We start from the raw sequence: 17,457 nt of genomic DNA, 5'->3' as shown, positions 1-17,457 counted from the left end.
GGCTCAGGGCATGATCCCAGGGTCCTGGGATCGAACCCCACATAGGGCTCTCTGCTCAGCAGGGAGTCTGCTTCCCCCTCTCTCTCTGCCTGCCTCTCTGCCTACTTGTGATCTCTTTCCCTGTCAAATAAATAAAATCTTAAAAAAAAAAAAAGACAGTAAAAAGCTGATTTTTGACAAAGTGACTTCAGAACTATGGTTCAGGAAGATTAATCTGGCTGCTTTATGTAGTATCTAACATAATTCCTCTTATTCTCTCCTATGGCTAACACCCAGTTTCCCAATTTTACCCAGACACCTAAGCTACAAATCTGAGATGTCTTCTAATACTTCCCTCTCCCCATCACACTACTCATTCACAGGTCTACCTCCTAAAACTTTCTCTCATCAGCAACCTTTGTTGTTATGATCTTATTTCAAGCACTAATCATTCTTTCCTGAAAGTCTCCCAACCTTTAAACTCCAATCTATATCCCTCACTGCCTCCCATTTAAACTATCTAACATACACATCTGATCATAATGCTCATCTTTGTTTGGAACTGTTTGTTGACTTCCAAACTGCCTACCATATATATATATATATATATATAGAGAGAGAGAGAGAGAGAGAGAGAGAGAGACTGACCATAATTTACAAAGTCTATCAGTCTGGCTCATATGTACCTTTACAGTCTCACAGCCATACATACCCTACAAATCCCCTCTGCTGAACTACTTTCCAGCATACACATTAATAGTTTTTCATGCTTTTGTAGCTGTGTATGTTGCTGTTCTCTCTACTTAAAATAACCTTCCCCCATGTCCACTCCAATTATTCATTTAAGAGTCTGTTTAAGTAACATCCTTCTCAACTGTCTTTAGTGGCCAGAGATCTGGTGGCCCTGCAATAGCCTAGGTGACAGATATCATACACAATGTACACCACTATAATCCAGGACCCAGATTTTAAATACTACATAAGGAAGGAAAAAAAAAAAACCCACAAACTATATAAGGACACTGAATTTCCTATCCATTTAATTATATCACTAAGAATCCAGAGAAAATTCAAATCCAAAAGTTCTATTCAGTCAGGTCCCGCCCCCCTTTTATAAAACAATTTGAATGGTAAAACAAGAAAAAAAAAATTCATAAAATCTGACAAATCCTTACACTTGAAGCTAATATAACACTGCATGTTAACAATACTGGAATAATAAAAATAATAATAATAATTTAAAAAATAGCCCCCTGCCAATCTAACAAATCTAGAAATAGCAAGGGAAGCAGGGAGCTGATATTTACCTAAAAAATGAGCAAGTGATTAAATATTCTGGCTATTAAACTTTATGGCCATATTTTCATAGACAATTGGACATAACAGAATTAACAAATTCTAATGTTTTAAATGACTGAATTGTCACTTCAAAATTTTTAAAATATTACACGATGGTGCTAGTTATTATCTATATAATCACAAATCTCAACATGAAGATATAACATAAAAAACACATAACAAAATTATTATTCAAGCTTTCTGGCTCTTTAGAATTGACCTAAATAAGAGTATTCTGCCTAAGGGTATAACCTTAAAGAGAAATTTCTAACTAGAAATAAAACAACAGCCTATTATTTTAGAGGAATTTAAAAGTATCTTAGGTCATTACTTCTCATTTTTATGGAAGCATCACAATATACCCCCAAAGCTTCAAATACCACTAGCACAGAGAATATCTAAAATCCAAAATACTTTAAAAAGTATTGCTTTAGAAAGAGTAGAAATAAAACTTTATGTGGGAGTCAACTTTGACTCTTTATTCCTCTATAACCAATTATTTTGATTTACAAAGTTTACCTCCTTAAGATTTGTTTGATTATTCTCCTTTTGTCTATCCTTACCACCATCATTTCTCACTTGGACTAATTTCAACAGGTCTGCCAAAATGCATTCTTGGCCTGTTAACATTTATCCTCTACACAGCTTGCAGGGCCACCTATTTAAGATACAATCTGGACCATATCACTATTCTCCTTAACAAAACCTTCGGGGTGCCTGGGTGGTTCAGTGGGTTAAGGCCTCTGTCTTTGGGGGCGCCTGGGTGGCTTAGTGGTTAAGCCGCTGCCTTCGGCTCGGGTCATGATCTCAGGGTCCTGGGATCGAGTCCCGCATCGGGCTCTCTGCTCAGCAGGGAGCCTGCTTCCTCCTCTCTCTCTGCCTGCCTCTCTGCCTACTTGTGATTTCTCTCTGTCAAATAAATAAATAAATAAATCTTTCAAAAAAAAAAAAATAAATAGGCCTCTGTCTTTGGCTCGGGTCATGATCCCAGAGTCCGGGGATCGAGCCCCACATCGGGCTCTCCGCTCAGCAGGGAGTCTGCTTCCTCCTCTCTCTCTGCCTGCCTCACTGCCTACTTGTAATCTCTGCCTGTCAAATAAATAAATAAAAATCTTTAAAAAAAAGAAAAACCTTTATCCGCTCCCTATTTTTTATTTACTTAATTATTTATATAACACTTACTATATACTAGTCCCTGCTTTAGGTGTTTTACAAGTGTTCATTTACTCCTCACAACGGCTTATGAGAACTTAAGTAACTAGTCTTTATAGTGTGCACATATGTGTAAAATATAGATAACACAGTTATGTAAGCAGCAGAGCTAAAAGCTGAACCCAGCACCTGGGCTCCACAGTTGGGGCTCTTAATCACTCAATCATGCTGCCTCCCTACTTCCTAAAGTCTACCTGCTTTAAAATAGATCATATGGCCTTTGATGAGTATCTGGTGGTCCCTGCCCACGTTTCAAGTCTCATTTCTAATCAAGTTCCACTTTGCTCACACTCCAGTAACACTGAGCATCATGTAATGTAGTGTCAAGTCTTCCCTTCTCCCCACTTTGTGACCTTTATGATTCTACTTCTGCTGTTCCCAGTTTGGAGCACCTTCTAGTACTTCAGCCTGGTTCCTACAACAGACTGCACTGAATACATCCCAATGACAGAATCAATTTTTGAATGCTTCATAAGGTTAGTGAACAATAAAAAACAAAAATTCCCTATTTTAATTACACTGGCAGACATATGAAATACAAAAACACCAAATGTTTCAGGTCTCAAGTCTCCAGTACACCTAACTGGTTATCCAGTTAAAACACACACAAACAGGGTGCCTGGGCGGCTCAGTTGGTTAAGCAACTGCCTGCAGCTCAGGTCATGATCCTGGAGTCCCAGGATCGAGTCCCACCATCAGGCTCCCAGTTCCACCAGGAGTCTGCTTCTCCCTCTGACCTTCTCCACTCTCATGCACTCTTTCTCTCAAAAACTAAATAAAATCTTAAAAAACACACGCGCGCACACACACACACACACAACAACAACAATAACCAAAAAACCTTCCCCAACCTTGGTCCTCCTTCAACTCTTGAAGTCTATGATGGAGCCTGGAAATTTAAATTTTCAACAGATGAAAACCTACATCTGATGAGGATGGTCCATTAACACCCTGCTTTAAAGGCCAGATCAAGGTCATCAGACCAGATCAACTCCTCTATACTAACTCATGACCCCAGCTATATTGAACTACTTGGAACTTTCCTCACCGAACAAGGTGTACTCATGAGACTGGATATAATCATTTTCTCTGCCTGGAACCCCAAACAATATGAAAGGATTTCTTTTAAAATGTTCAGCACCTTTGTGAAGACTTCTTTGAACAGTATGGGCCCTCATCACATGAGGTACATACTTTGATTACAGCAGTGTTATGCTACCTTTGCATATTAAGTTATGCAAAGGTAGCATACCTTCAAGGGCAGACATGACAATCATGTCTGTATACTCTGTACTTGGGATATAAATTTGTTAAAAAATGTTTGCTGGAGGGGCGCCTGGGTGGCTCAGTGGGCTAAGCCGCTGCCTTCGGCTCAGGTCATGATCTCACGGTCCTGGGATCGAGTCCCGCATCGGGCTCTCTGCTCAGCAGGGAGCCTGCTTCCTCCTCTCTCTCTCTGCCTGCCTCTCTGCCTACTTGTAATCTCTCTCTGTCAAATAAATAAATAAATCTTTAAAAAAAAAAAATGTTTGCTGGAAACTTTGATGAAAATTTATTTTTTTAAAAGATTTGTTTTTAGAGAGAAAAAGAGTGCAAAGGGAGAGGGAGAAAAAGAATCCCAAATAGACTGCCACTGAGCATGGAGCCCATTGCAGGGCTCCATCCCACAACCCTGAGATCATGACCTGGGGCCAAAATCGAGTCAAAGACACTTAACTGACTGAGCCACCCAGGCACCCCTAAAAACAAAACAAAACAAAACACTGATGAATATTTAGAAGAGAAATACATGTAGTGGTATTGAATGTTTTTTAAATTTTTATTTATTTTTAATTTTTAATTTTTGCATGGCTTGAACTCAAACCCTGACATCAAGACCTGAGCTGAGATCAAGAGCCTAAGCCACCCAGGCACCCCAGGAGCTTTTTGTTTTTTGTTTTTTTGTTTTTAAGTAGAAACCTAACGCAAATCTCTTACAAGTGTTACAATGGAAGGGTAAGATATAAAATGAACTGTAATAACTGCAATTCTCAAAAATAATCCTACTCTCAAATTACAAATTCTCCTTAATGTAAAATAAATCTTTCAAGACATAGTTCTACCAGTTCTGTTTTGAAAGAGTTTAATCAGTCAAAATATTTTGTTTTCTGCTGTACTATTTAAAACTTATTATTTGGTATATTCAAATACTAGTAAAGAATCAATGACTCAGATACCCTATTTGTTTTGCTTCTCAGATCACAGCAGTCTCCCTCTAAACAAGCCCCAAAATGGGGAAATGAAGAGCTCTTCCCTAAAATCCCAACACTGAACTTTACTCTTAGAATAATTTCTAAAGGGATATATAATTCACTTAAATACATTTCTTCAAAAGCTTTCCTTGAGGGGCACCTGGGTGGCTCAGTGGGTTAAGCCACTGCCTTCGGCTCAGGTCATGATTCCAGGGTCCTGGGATGGACTCCCGCATCAGGCTCTCTGCTCAGCAGGGAGCCTGCTTCCTCCTCCCTCTCTCTGCCTGCCTCTCTGCCTACTTTGTGATCTCTCTCTGTCAAATAAATAAATAAATTCTTAAAAAAAAAAAAAAAAAAAAACTTGCCTTGATCTTTGGTTTCCAAATTATAGTCACAACATAAGGATCTTAAATATCCTAAACAAAATTTTTCTGATAGCCAAAAACATAAATTGTTTTAATAAATGGGGGAGAGGGCGCCTGGGTGGCTCAGTGGGTTAAAGCCTCTGCCTTCGGCTCAGGTCATAATCCCAGGGTCCTGGGATCGAGCTCCATCGGGCTCTCAGCAGGGAGCCTGCTTCCTCCTCTCTCTCTCTCTCTCTCTGCCTCTCAGCCTACTTGTAATCTCTGCCTGTCAAATAAATAAATAAAATCTTTAAAAAAATAAAAAAAAAATAAATGGGGGAGAGATTAATCTGTTTTACAGAAAAACTCCAATTAACATGTGTAAACACTGCCCCCCACCCCAAACACTGACCTTGACTAGCTTCCAAAGGATAAAGTAGGAGAAAGAAAAACAGTAACCTTAGGGTATAGAGAAAACTGGAACATACTATGTAAACTTAAATGATGAAGGTTAACACCACCCATGATATTTTGTGTGTATCATATAGCCCTAGATGATAGGATGAGAAGTACACTTCACCTCTGTGATATTTCTTCCCAAAACCCTTCACCCCAGTCTACTGAAAAAAACACCACACAAACCCAGTTTGGGAGACATTTTACTGGATACCTGATGAGTACTACTCAAGACTCTCAGGGTAGGGAGCCTGGGTGGCTCAGTCGTTAAGCCTCTGCCTTCAGCTCAGATCATGTTCCCAGGGTCCTGGGATCAAGCCCCACATCGGGCTCCCTGCTTGTGGGGATACTGCTTCTCCCTCTCCCACTCCCCCTGCTTGTGTTCCTTCTCTCGCTGTGTCTCTCTCTAATAAATAAAATCTAAAAAGGAAAAAAAAAAAAAAAAAGACTGTCAGGGTAATAAAAAACAAGGAACCAAGAAACTGTCACAAACCAGAGAAGACTACAGAAGTATATAACCAAATGCTGGGGCGCCTGAGTGGCTCAGTGGGTTAAGCCGCTGCCTTCAGCTCAGGTCATGATCTCAGGGTCCTGGGATCGAGTCCGGCATCGGGCTCTCTGCTCAGCGGGGAGCCGGCTTCCTCCTCTCTCTCTCTGCCTACTTGTAATAATCTCTCTCTGTCAAATAAATAAATAAAAACTTAAAAAAAAAAAAAAAAGAAGTAGGGGCGCCTGGGTGGCTCAGTGGATTAAGCCACTGCCTTCGGCTCGGGTCATGATCTCAGTGTCCTGGGATCGAGCCCCGCATCAGGCTCTTTGCTCAGCGGGAGCCTGATTCTCTCTTTCTCTCTCTCTGCCTGACTCTCCGCCTACTTGTGATCTCTCTCTCTGTCAAATAAATAAAGTCTTAAAAAAAAAAAAAAAAAAAGAAGTATAACCAAATGTATTATGGTACCCTGGGATGGATCTAGAACAGAAAGAGGACATTAATGGAAAAACTAGTCAAATACAGATAATGTCTGGAGTATAGCTAACAGTAAATACCAAGACAGACAAATGTAACTCAAAAATATAAGATGTTAACAATGGGAAAAATTGGGTTCAGGGTGTATGTACTCCGAACTATCTTTACAACTTGTCTGTAAATTGAAACGATTCCAAAATAAAAACGAATAAATATTTTTTTTTAAAAAGGAAAATGTGGAATTATTTAAATTAGTAATATTTAAAAGTATAAAAATGTTCTGATTGTTAAAATAAAAATGTAAACCATACATTACAGTTTAAATAAAATGCTTATTTGTGGGGCGCCTGGGTGGCTCAGTTGGTTGGGCAACTGCCTTCAGTTCAGGTCATGATCCTGGAGTCCCGGGATCAAGTCTCACATCGGGCTCCCAGTTCCACGGGGAGCTCTCCCTCTGACCTTCTCCCCTCTCATGCTCTCTCTCTTACTCTTTCTCTCTCAGATAAATAAAAATTTTTTAAAAAAATTCTTATTTGCAACATACTTTTATATTAAAACAATGAATTATTCCATTTGGCACTGGTTTACATCTTTGCCTATTAAGAAAATTCAAGGGGCGCCTGGGTGGCTCAGTTGAGCATGGGACTCTTGATTTTGGCTCAGGTCATGATCTCAGGGTAGTGAAATCAAGCCTGCCTTCGTCAGGCTCCAAACTCCGTGTGGCGTCAGCTTCAGATTCTCTTTCCCTCTCCCTCTGCACATGCCTCTCTAAGTAAAGAAAGAAAGAAAGAAAGGAAGAAAGTCTTTTAAAAAACAAAAACAAAAACAAAAAAAACCTCTGAAGAGATCACTGGTTTCAGATACACATAATGGATTGTGGGGGGGGCCCACAGGGAGGATTCCTAATACTAATTCTTTTTTTTTTTTAAGATTTTATTTATTTATTTGACAATGACACAGCAATAGAGGCGATACAAGCAGGGGAAGTGGGAGAGGGAGAAGCAGGTTTCCCTGCCAAGCAGGTGCCCCCTTAATACTAATTCTTAAAAAATACACTTAAGGGGTACCTAAGTGTCAGTCAGTTAAGTGTCATTTGGGCTCAGATCATGATCTCAGGGTCCTGGGATCAACCCTAGCATCAGGCTCTCTGCTCAGTGGGAGTCTGCTTGGGATTCTCTCTTCTCCCTCCATCCCTCCCCACCCCCTGCCCCACACACACCCCTCTCTCTCTCTAAAATAAATAAATCTTACAAAAAAAAAAAAGAAAGAAAGAAAGAGATACACTTAAAAATTTAAAAAGCTACTCTATTAAGGGGCACACCTGGATGGCTCAGTTGGTTAAGCATGACTTTGGCTCAGGTCATGATTTCAGGGCCCTGGGATCAACCTCGCATCCAGTTCCGAGTCTGCTTGTCCCTCTGCCCCTCCCCCCACACTCCATGGGGGGGGTCACAATGTGCGTGCAAGCTCTCTCTTTCTCAAATCAATAAAATCTTTTTTAAAAAACCACTATGTTAATATAGTAATGACTATTTGATTAAACTGTACGTTAAATTTTCCTTAAAAAAACTTTAATGGGACGCGCCTGGGTGGCTCAGTGGGTTAAAGCCTCTGCCTTCGGTTCAGGTCATGATCCCAGGGTCCTGGGATGGAGCCCCGAGCCCCGCATCAGTCTCTCTGTTCAGCAGGGAGCCTGATTCCTCCTCTCTCTCTGCCTGCCTCTCTGCCTACTTGAGATCTCTGTCTGTCAAATAAATAAATAAAATCTTTTACAAAAAGAAATCATTTACTGAAGGATTTACAGGACATTCATCATTCAGTAGCAGCCATTATTCTCTGAATTAGATACTACCAACATTATCTATTTACAGATAAGGAAGCTGAAGCTTCTGCTCAAAGAACATAGTGGGCAAATTGTGGAATTAGGACTACTAAAGTAGTCATATATGGTTTTAGTCAATAGCTTAATTTGTTTTCTGTGATAATGCTGAATGTGTAACTCCCCTGCTTAAAAAATAAAAATTAGCAACAAAAAAAAACAAATAATCAATAAAACTGACTCATCTTCACTTTCCCTTCTTTGTCAGTAAGCGTATTTTTTCTTCAAATTTTTATTTTATTTATTTATTTAAGTAATCTCTACAACCCAATGTGGGGCTCAAACTCATGACACCAAAATCAAGATTCACACACTCTTGTAACTGCGCCAGCCAGGCTCCTGCAGTCAGCATATTTTTGATAAAATAAAAACAAATACAAAAAGATGAATAAAATATGCCTTAAGCATACAGAGCACTAATATCACAAAACATATCTTTCTATCTTTGCCAAAGACATAAAGTAGATTAATCAATATGCAAAATCTTAATAAACATGAAATTCTGTATGCCTTTAAAAATTGAAGACCTTGAAAATTTCCCAGATTCTTAACTTCACTGTTACCAAAAGACAGTCTCTCTGAAAATTTTTAAAGTTTTTTTTAAAAAATTTTATTTATTTAGGGGCGCCTGGGTGGCTCAGTGGGTTAAAGCCTCTACCTTTGGCTCAGGTCATAATCCCAGGGTCCTGGGATTGAGCCACACATCAGGATATCTGCTCAGCAGGGAGACTGCTTCTTCCTCTCTCTCTGTCTCTCTGCCTACTTGTGATCTCTGTATGTCAAATAAATAAATAAAATTTTTTTTAAAAATTTTATTTATTTATTTGACAGGGAGAGAGAGAGAAATCACAAGTAGGCAGAGCAACAGGCGGGGGGCGGGGGGAGCAGGCTCCCCGCTGAGCAGAGAGCCCAATGCACTCAATCTCAGACCCTGATATCATGACCTGAGCCGAGGACAGAGGCTTAACCCACTGAGCCACCCAAGGGCCCCTCTCTGAAAATTTGTTAACAGCCTTAGTTAAATGTCAATAATTCCTGACAACAAGTTAAGAGTTCAAGAACAGATAATCACAATGAAAAATAAAACAAATAGTTACAAGATGCAAATGTAATGCATTCAGGTGGATTAATTCACTTCTTATGGATGAGAATTTTGTGGCCCTGATGCAAGTATGTCAGCAGTGTGACCCTATTTCCTCAAACAACATAAAATCTCTTTTTTTTTTTAAGATTTTATTTGTTTATTTGACAGAGCTCACAAGTAGGCTGAGAGGCAGGCAGAGAGAGAGTAGGGAGGGGTGCAGGGAAGCAGGCTCCCTGCGGAGCAGAGAGCCCGATGCGGAGCTCGATCCCAGGATGCTGGGATCACGACCTGAGCCAAAAGCAGAGGCTTTTAACCCACTGAGCCACCCAGGCGCCCCCAACATAAAATCTCTTTAAAGTAAGTAAGAACACTTCTTCTCCCTTCACCTCAATTCCTGAAAGATCACTGGAAGTCAGCTATTACAAAAAACTATAGCATAGCACATATTCTTTCACATAACCCTGGATTCAATCTATTACAACAAGTATTTATTTACTCACCAATACTACTTATGCAGATTTGCTTAAATATTTATATTCAATATTAATCTATTAACACTTGCTTATTAATACTACCAGTATGTATGCAACAAGTATTTATTTACTTATTAATACTACTGTAAAGCAGTATTAGGAACTCTCTGGGAGTCCGTATTCAAATGCCTAACGCCTTATTCAAGCAAAACAGCTAACAATACAGGACTGTATGTTAATAAATGCCAATTTAAATGATGCAGGCAATAAATGCTCATGGATTTTCACCATTCATTTTCTTAAAGATTTTATTTATTTGACAGACAGATCACAAGAGGCAGACAGAGAGATAGAGGAAGCAGGCTCCCTGCTGAGCAGCTCCATGCGGGGCTCAATCCCAAGACCCTGGGATCACGACCTGAGCCGAAGGCAGAGGCTTTAACCCACTGAGCCACCCAGGCGCCCCGATTTTCACCATTTTAGGAAAGAAATTCACAAACACAAGAATAGTCATAAAAAGGGTCCGTTTTGTCAAAAGAATGAGGAATCATGCAAGGCAATACCTAAGTGGTTTAACGCCTGGATTTACTTCAATCTAGCTGCTACCCCAACATATGACCTCAGGAAAAGACAGCCTCTAAATTTTAGTTTTGTCACCCATAAAAATACCAATCTGCCCCAAAAGGTAGCAGAACAAATGAAAATGAATAACAAGTTCAATGTATTTACAAAGCTCCAGGGAAATGTTTATGACAATGTTAAATGACAGTAACTTTAGAGGATATCTTTCCAGAAGTATCCTTAATGCACAGACCAATCCTACCTACGAATGTAACAACCAAAAGCCACCATCTTTTAAAGAGAAAACAATAAATCAAAATAATAAGCACTTATGATGTCTGCATCCACTGAGTATAAGCATTTCACAAATAACAATTAAATCTAACTGCCATGGCAAGGTTAAAATTACACAATAGTAGTTCAGACACACAAACCAAGATTCTATTTAAATAACTACCTGAAAATGTCATGCCAAACTAGCAACAAAGCTAAAACAATCCAAAAAGCCTTAATTTAAGTAGTTGATTATTAGGCTCATATTAAAGCATCTTTTTTCAATAAGTACAGATTTCTCAAAACACTTGGCCTTTAGCAACTAGGATTCACTCTACAGCTAAACATCTTCAAGAAAACAGGTTTTCACCTTGTTTTTTCCTTTATCTTTTCAGAACTCATTGCATTCCATTAGTTTAATTTTAAATAGAGCAACATTTTAAGTAAAAACAAAACAATTACAGTCCTACTGTAGAAGACTTAAGAACAGTGACAAAGAATTTCCACTTCACTTTTAACTATTTCTCTCTTTCCAACATACATGAAAACAGGTTACCTGTAACAATGAAGTATTTTCAAACAGAGACTTTGAAGCAAATTAAAAAATCTCTTTTAGGACCATAGCAGACATGGCCAGCTCAGTTTAAAACCAACTGAGCCGGGGCGCCTGGGTGGCTCAGTGGGTTAAAGCCTCTGCCTTCAGCTCAGGTCATGATCTCAGGGTCCTGGGATCGAGCCCCACATCGGGCTCTCTGCCCAGCGGGGAGCCTGCTTCCTCCTCTCTTTCTCTCTCCCTGCCTTCTGTTTGCTTGTGATCTCTGTCTGTCAAATAAATAAATAAAATTTAAAAAAAAAATTAATTTAAAACCAACTGAGCCTTATGTCCCTTTGGCAAAAGATTATGTGACTCACTACTATAGAACTCAACGGAAAGAATTGGAAAATTCATTCTGGTTGCCCTAAGATTTTCCTTTGAGTTTGTTTTTTAAAGACACCTCCATATACTAACATTGTCAACTTCCATAGTTTCTATGGCTTGTTTATAAAGATGATTAAGTTGTGAGTAAGATGAGCCATATGAAAACAAAAAGTAAGGTCCTATTTTTTTCTTGAGTACCTAAAATACGAGCCACAAGGTGTATATATGCAAATATGTGTAATACACATTGGCATTCATATTATTTAATACATAAAAGAGAAACATTTACATTGAAAAAATAAAATAGAGACAATGAAACATGGAAGTTCTAGCTAGAGAGAGGTTATGATACTGATTTTTTCCTTCCAGAAACATCTCCAAATTTCCAATATACTAAAATTATTTTAATTGGAAAAATGGATACCAAATAATTCTACTAAAAAAATGAAATCTATGCCAATCTCATTAATGGGTGGCTCAGTGGGTTAAAGCCTCTGCCTTCGGCACAGGTCATGATCCCAGGGTCCTGGGATCGCCCCGCATCGGGCTCTCTGTACAGCGGGGAGCCTGCTTCCCTTCTTATCTCTCTCTCTGCCTGCCTCTCTGCCTACTTGTATCTCTGTAAAAAAAATAATAATAATAAAATAAATTATAAATACAGGATTATGAAGAATTTTAAAAACTGATCTCCAAACTAAGCAAAAGATCCTGTCATGTGTATCAGAAACATCCACATATACATATTTGGAACTAAAGCTCTCTTAAACCAAATTATTTTACGCTCCTGATCAGTGAATAGTCTACTGAAAAAAATCACCACTCTTACTGCACTTTTATACCTTAAAATAGTAAGATGGAAATATGTGACATAAAGTAGTGAATTACCATTCCCTACCTCACTCATTCCTCAACATATGAACCCTTCTACCTTCTGATCACAATAAAAAAAGTGTGAAAATATATCATACACTGACAAACAGTCTTAAATCTCATCAAAATCACATTTACCACGTGAATCTGACATTCTTTTGAAGATATCTATTTACATGAATGCTTGATGCAAGACACTAAAGTGACCTACCCTCTCTATGGTAGAACCTTACAAAAGGTCCCTTTCAAGGAACAACACAAGAAGAAAACCTTTATAAATAGCCTTTAACACAAATTATCTTATCTTTTCTACTCATCTTTGAGTAGAAAAAATAAGTTTTACTGTTTCAATCCAAACTAAAATAAAAGAAAACAACTATAGTATTCTCATTTAGATTTTTGCCATATTTTCAGTTACTATTTCTTGCCAAATATTTCTGGCATTCGTTAACTTACACTTAACTTGACTAAAATAATAAAAAAAAAAATTAACACAGGTTGTCTATATATGTGTGTATGTATACACAAATACAAAAAGACAATAAGTGTCCCTGCTTTAGGGCAGGGACATTGCTTTTTACCCCCATCATTCAATACCCACCTTGCAGAAATGGTGGAAACTAAAAGCATCAGATTTTAAAATTTACTACAGAGAAATGCCTTTGTTGTAGCACCAATTAGTATAAAATAACCTTACAAAACATAAGCAGAAGAAAAATGCTATGAAAGGGCAATCTAGCATTTCACAGCTTCTGCTCTCTTACTCCACCCAGTCTCCTCAGCTCAATGGCTGTTCACAGCATCCACAAATATTAGCCCATTTTTAAAAGGGGAGGGGATAGGTACCAAAATAGGGTTATCTCTATCAAAATCAATACATACAGAAATATCTCATAAAAAATTGGGTTTCTTTCTCTGAATTATAAAACAAATTTAAAAATAACAGCTTCAAATTTGTTTTAAGAGATCCTCCCCTTCTGAACAATCCAAACAATGATCATTTATAATAAGACATGAAAGAATAAATCACCCTAAAGACAGATTACACTTATGCTTTAATAAAAACTGCAATTTGCAATTGCCAGTTATTTTGCAAAACTGTGTCTTGAAAGACACCCATGAGAGATTAAAAGCTAGCTGATGTCTTAGAAGCAAATCAGAATTTTTTAAGTAAAAGCTTTTTATATATTCAATATTATATCACTGCCGACATATCCAGGCAGGAAATTTTCCTGATTAAGAAACCTTAAAGCAATCAAGCCCTGCTGCAGAAAAAAACAAACAAACAAAACAAAACAAAAAAAAAATTGTTTTAAGCAAATACTACTGTGGCAAAAGAGGAGGGATGACATTACTGGTATGAAAGGCCCAAGCTCTCTCCTCCGCCCTAGTCTCAAGATGAAATTCACACAAAACAACCCACTTCCCAATAAAAACAGAATTACCAAAAATGGCATATATTTTTTTTGTTTAGCCTTTAAAACGTTATGAATCTCGAGGACTACGTGCTGAAATAGAGGTCGGGATAACAGTAATATCTTTATTCTCTCCCGATTGCCTCTAAGGAAGGGGGGGGGTACCTTGGCATGACATCGCCCACTGAGAATGAAACCACAAATCTGGTTCTTCTCTTCAAAAGCACAAATTCTTAACCCAAGGGTTGATGTAATTTAGACCCAAACCCCAACCCCAAAAGAAAATTTCCTGCCCTCCTCCCGGGGAGTTTCTTGCTAAGTCACTGAAGAAAGGCAGAAAAACAAATAAAGCCAAGGCACCTTGCTTGCTCTCTTATCTATAATACTGAAAACCTACTCCACTTCTCTACTGCTTAGAGAGACAGAGAGTTAAAATTTGCCCACCAGCTCAAAGACATTTTCTATTTTTTTCACCTGGGAGACTAAAGAAGGCACTGCGTTTCCTAAAGGAGTGGGGAGATAAGATGAAGGGGAATGGCTGAGGGCCTCGAAGCTGTCTTACAACGTCAAAAGGCAACTCCCGTCTCAGGAGCCAGTGGCAGAAAAGAAAAACCTGCCAGATTCGGTGGGTGGATGCTGCGGATGGTTCGGTGGGTCGGCCGCTCCTCTGGAGAGGGTGTAGAGCCTGGACCACCGCACATAGGGACCAGTGAAGGGCTGGGCCATCCTCCTCAGATCAACCCCATCCTAAGGACAGGTGGGGGACGGAACGCCTGAAGGCCTGTGGGTGCCAAGGCCGCGCGGAGCTGAGCGCAGTCCCCGAGCCGCCAACTCCGGGTGGGGTGGGGACTGCGGAGCTCGCCTTCCGCGGCCAGGGAGAAGAGGGCCAAACCCTTTCCCCAAGATCAGACAGCGACCTGCTCTCCACGCCCTTCCTACCCAAGAATACTTTTCTTGCTAAGTCACTGAGGGAGAAGGGCGATCTCTTCCCGGGGAGGGCCGCGGGTGGAGTCGCGGCGACTCCGGCACCCCCGAATCCGGGCCGGGGAAGGAGGGGAGAAAGGGCAGCGCCCTCCCCGGCCTGTCCCCCCTCCTCCCGTGTCTCTCACTCAACGGCCGTCGCGGCCGCCATTTTGAGAGCGAGGAGAGAAGAAGAAGGAGGAGGAGGCGGCGGCAGGGGGAGGGGAGAATGGGAGGGAGGGGACCGGCGCAGCCACCTCGTCAGGCCGCCCGGCCCGGCCCGCAGCCGCCCGAGCGCTGTGGAGAAGACAGAGAGGAGGGCGCAGACCCTCGCCGCCTTACCGGAGCGCTGCACCGCCGCCTCCGCAGGGCCTCTTCCGTCCTTCACTCCCATCCACCGGCGGGGGAGGGGGAGAGGGAGAGGGAAGGGAGGAAGGAGGGAGGGAGGGAAGGAGGGAGGGGGAGGATGGCGCGCTGGGCCCGGTCCCGGGAAGGGGGAGGGGAGGGGAGCGGGCGGGCTCCTCAGCCGTTCCGGGGCTCGAGCCCAAGCTTGGCGCTCGCGGTTTCTCTCGCTCGCGCCCGAGCTCTCCTCCTTCTCTTTCTCGCTCCTTGGGCTCCGGGATCGCTGCTCGTTCGCTCGCTCACTCGCTATCTCAGTAGCCGGACTCCGCCGCCGCCCCGCCGCTCCAGCTCCGTCTGTCACAGGAGCTGCCCCAACGCCCTGACGTCACCGCGCCGCCGCTGCCGCCGCCGCCGCCGCCGCCGCCGCCCCAAACCCGCGGGGATGAGAGAGGGTGGGGGGGCCGGGAGCGGAGAGGGCTGCGGCGCATGCGCCGGCCTGGGCCGGGCCTTAAGCCGCGCAGCCTTCCGCTTAGCGGGCGGGTGTGCGATGCAGTTTGGCGGTACAGAGTGGCGGGCGGTCGAGTTTGCGCAGGAGGTGCGCCTTCTCGCGTTCTGCTAGCCTCTGTAACCTTGGGTTCCTTTTTCCTAGACCCGCGTCTGACGGTTCAGGGACCTCATGAATTCCGGCTCTGTTCACCTCCCCGCCCTGCTTTTGCCCACAAACAGAGCTGTCCCCGTTTCTCCCGGCCAACAGCGGGGACCCGTTGGGACCCGTGGATTGCGGGCCCCGAGGGGCTTCAGAATAAAGTGGAGCTCGGGCCAAACTACGTCCGGCCTTCGGCTTTATTTCCCAGTTTGGTGGGGGCGAAGAGGAGGGAAGTATATTGGATTGGTTTGGAGAGAGGAGCTGTTGAGGTTAAAAGGCTGATGGAAAGCCCAATTTTTTCATTTTTTATTACAGATCTTTAATTTGGAGGATTCGCTTTTAGACATGATTCAGCTATTCTTTTCCTTAGTCACACACACACGTTTGAGACATTTGAAGTCTCAAAACTGACCCCCAAAGAAAGACCTGGAACTGTAATCTCAGAAGGTGCTCACGCCTTCGTGTGTGTGCGTGTGTGTGTGTGTTTTGGTAAATTATAGGTTAATATACTAATGACGAATAAGTCTTGCGGATTTGCAGTCTATTTATTCCACACAAAGCTATTTGATTTAAAACAGGCCAGATTTATATTGCACTGTATGTTAACTAAAATTGAAAATAAAATAAAATGGGCTTAATTTGAAGTTCTGAACTTTTCAATATGGAACAGTCCCTTAATAAAAGGTATCTAGTGTGATTGTCTATCTATTAAGTTTATATTGTCCGAGGAAACTCGTTTCCTAAAGCGTAGGTTTAGGCTTATGTTTATTGATTTTATTAATTCCCTTTATGTAGGTAAATGCATACACTGACCTTAAGAAGCAGCTGGGTTAATGAAAGAGAGGACTTGGGCATGAATCCTGGATCAGCCATTTACCGGAAGTGCAACCTTGGCTAAATTACTCTCTGACCTAGGTTTCTCCATAAAACAGACCTAATAAACAGCCAGCTTACAAGGCTTCTGTGAGAAATGGAAAGATGATGCCGCATTTGTGATATATAGTACCTTAGTGGGGAATCCTAGGTAATCATGTAACCATTTCTGCTGCCTGATACCAAAGCAAGTTTCCTTTTCCAGAGAAAGATTGTCTCTATCCCTGAAGGTGTTCAGGAGGAGCATGAGTGAGGGATGGTTATCTGGAGGGCTTGGGTTTTTCTTTACGAAGGCAGGGAAGGAAATCAAAAGGTCTCTGGAAGGTCTTTTTCAGGTTTACAGCTTTGGAATTCTTAAGTTGGACAAAGACAACAAGAGGAGGCACAGAGGTTTGGTCTGTGCTGTGTCCCATAACAGTCAGTAAACATGAAATAAATTAACCTTTCTTGTTCTAAGAATCTACCTTTGGTTCATTTTTACCTTTCAAAATATTTATTGTTGGGGACGCCTGGGTGGCTCAGTTGGTTTGACGACTGCCTTCGGCTCAGGTCATGATCCTGGAGTCCCGGGATCGAGTCCCGCATCGGGCTCCCAGCTCCATGGGAAGTCTGCTTCTCTCTCTGACCTTCTCCTTGTT

The 17,457-nt window shown here is 41.4% G+C and overlaps 1 protein-coding gene across 1 annotated transcript in view; it reads right to left on the bottom strand.

Moving 5' to 3' along the window:
* The window catches only part of PAFAH1B1 (platelet activating factor acetylhydrolase 1b regulatory subunit 1), a 98,066-nt gene extending 82,677 nt beyond the window's left edge, over positions 1-15,389 (bottom strand). Inside the window, exon 1 of the mRNA XM_059380904.1 lies at positions 15,301-15,389. The gene's annotated coding sequence lies outside the window, so the exon portion shown is untranslated. The remainder of the gene's footprint in view (positions 1-15,300) is intronic.
* Between the last annotated feature and the right edge of the window lie 2,068 nt (positions 15,390-17,457).

This window comes from Mustela nigripes, chromosome 16 (genome assembly GCF_022355385.1).
Source record: "Mustela nigripes isolate SB6536 chromosome 16, MUSNIG.SB6536, whole genome shotgun sequence".
NCBI lineage: Eukaryota > Metazoa > Chordata > Mammalia > Carnivora > Mustelidae > Mustela > Mustela nigripes.
The sequence above is the reverse complement of the archived record's forward strand: the minus strand, read 5'-3'. Positions and strand labels throughout refer to the sequence as shown.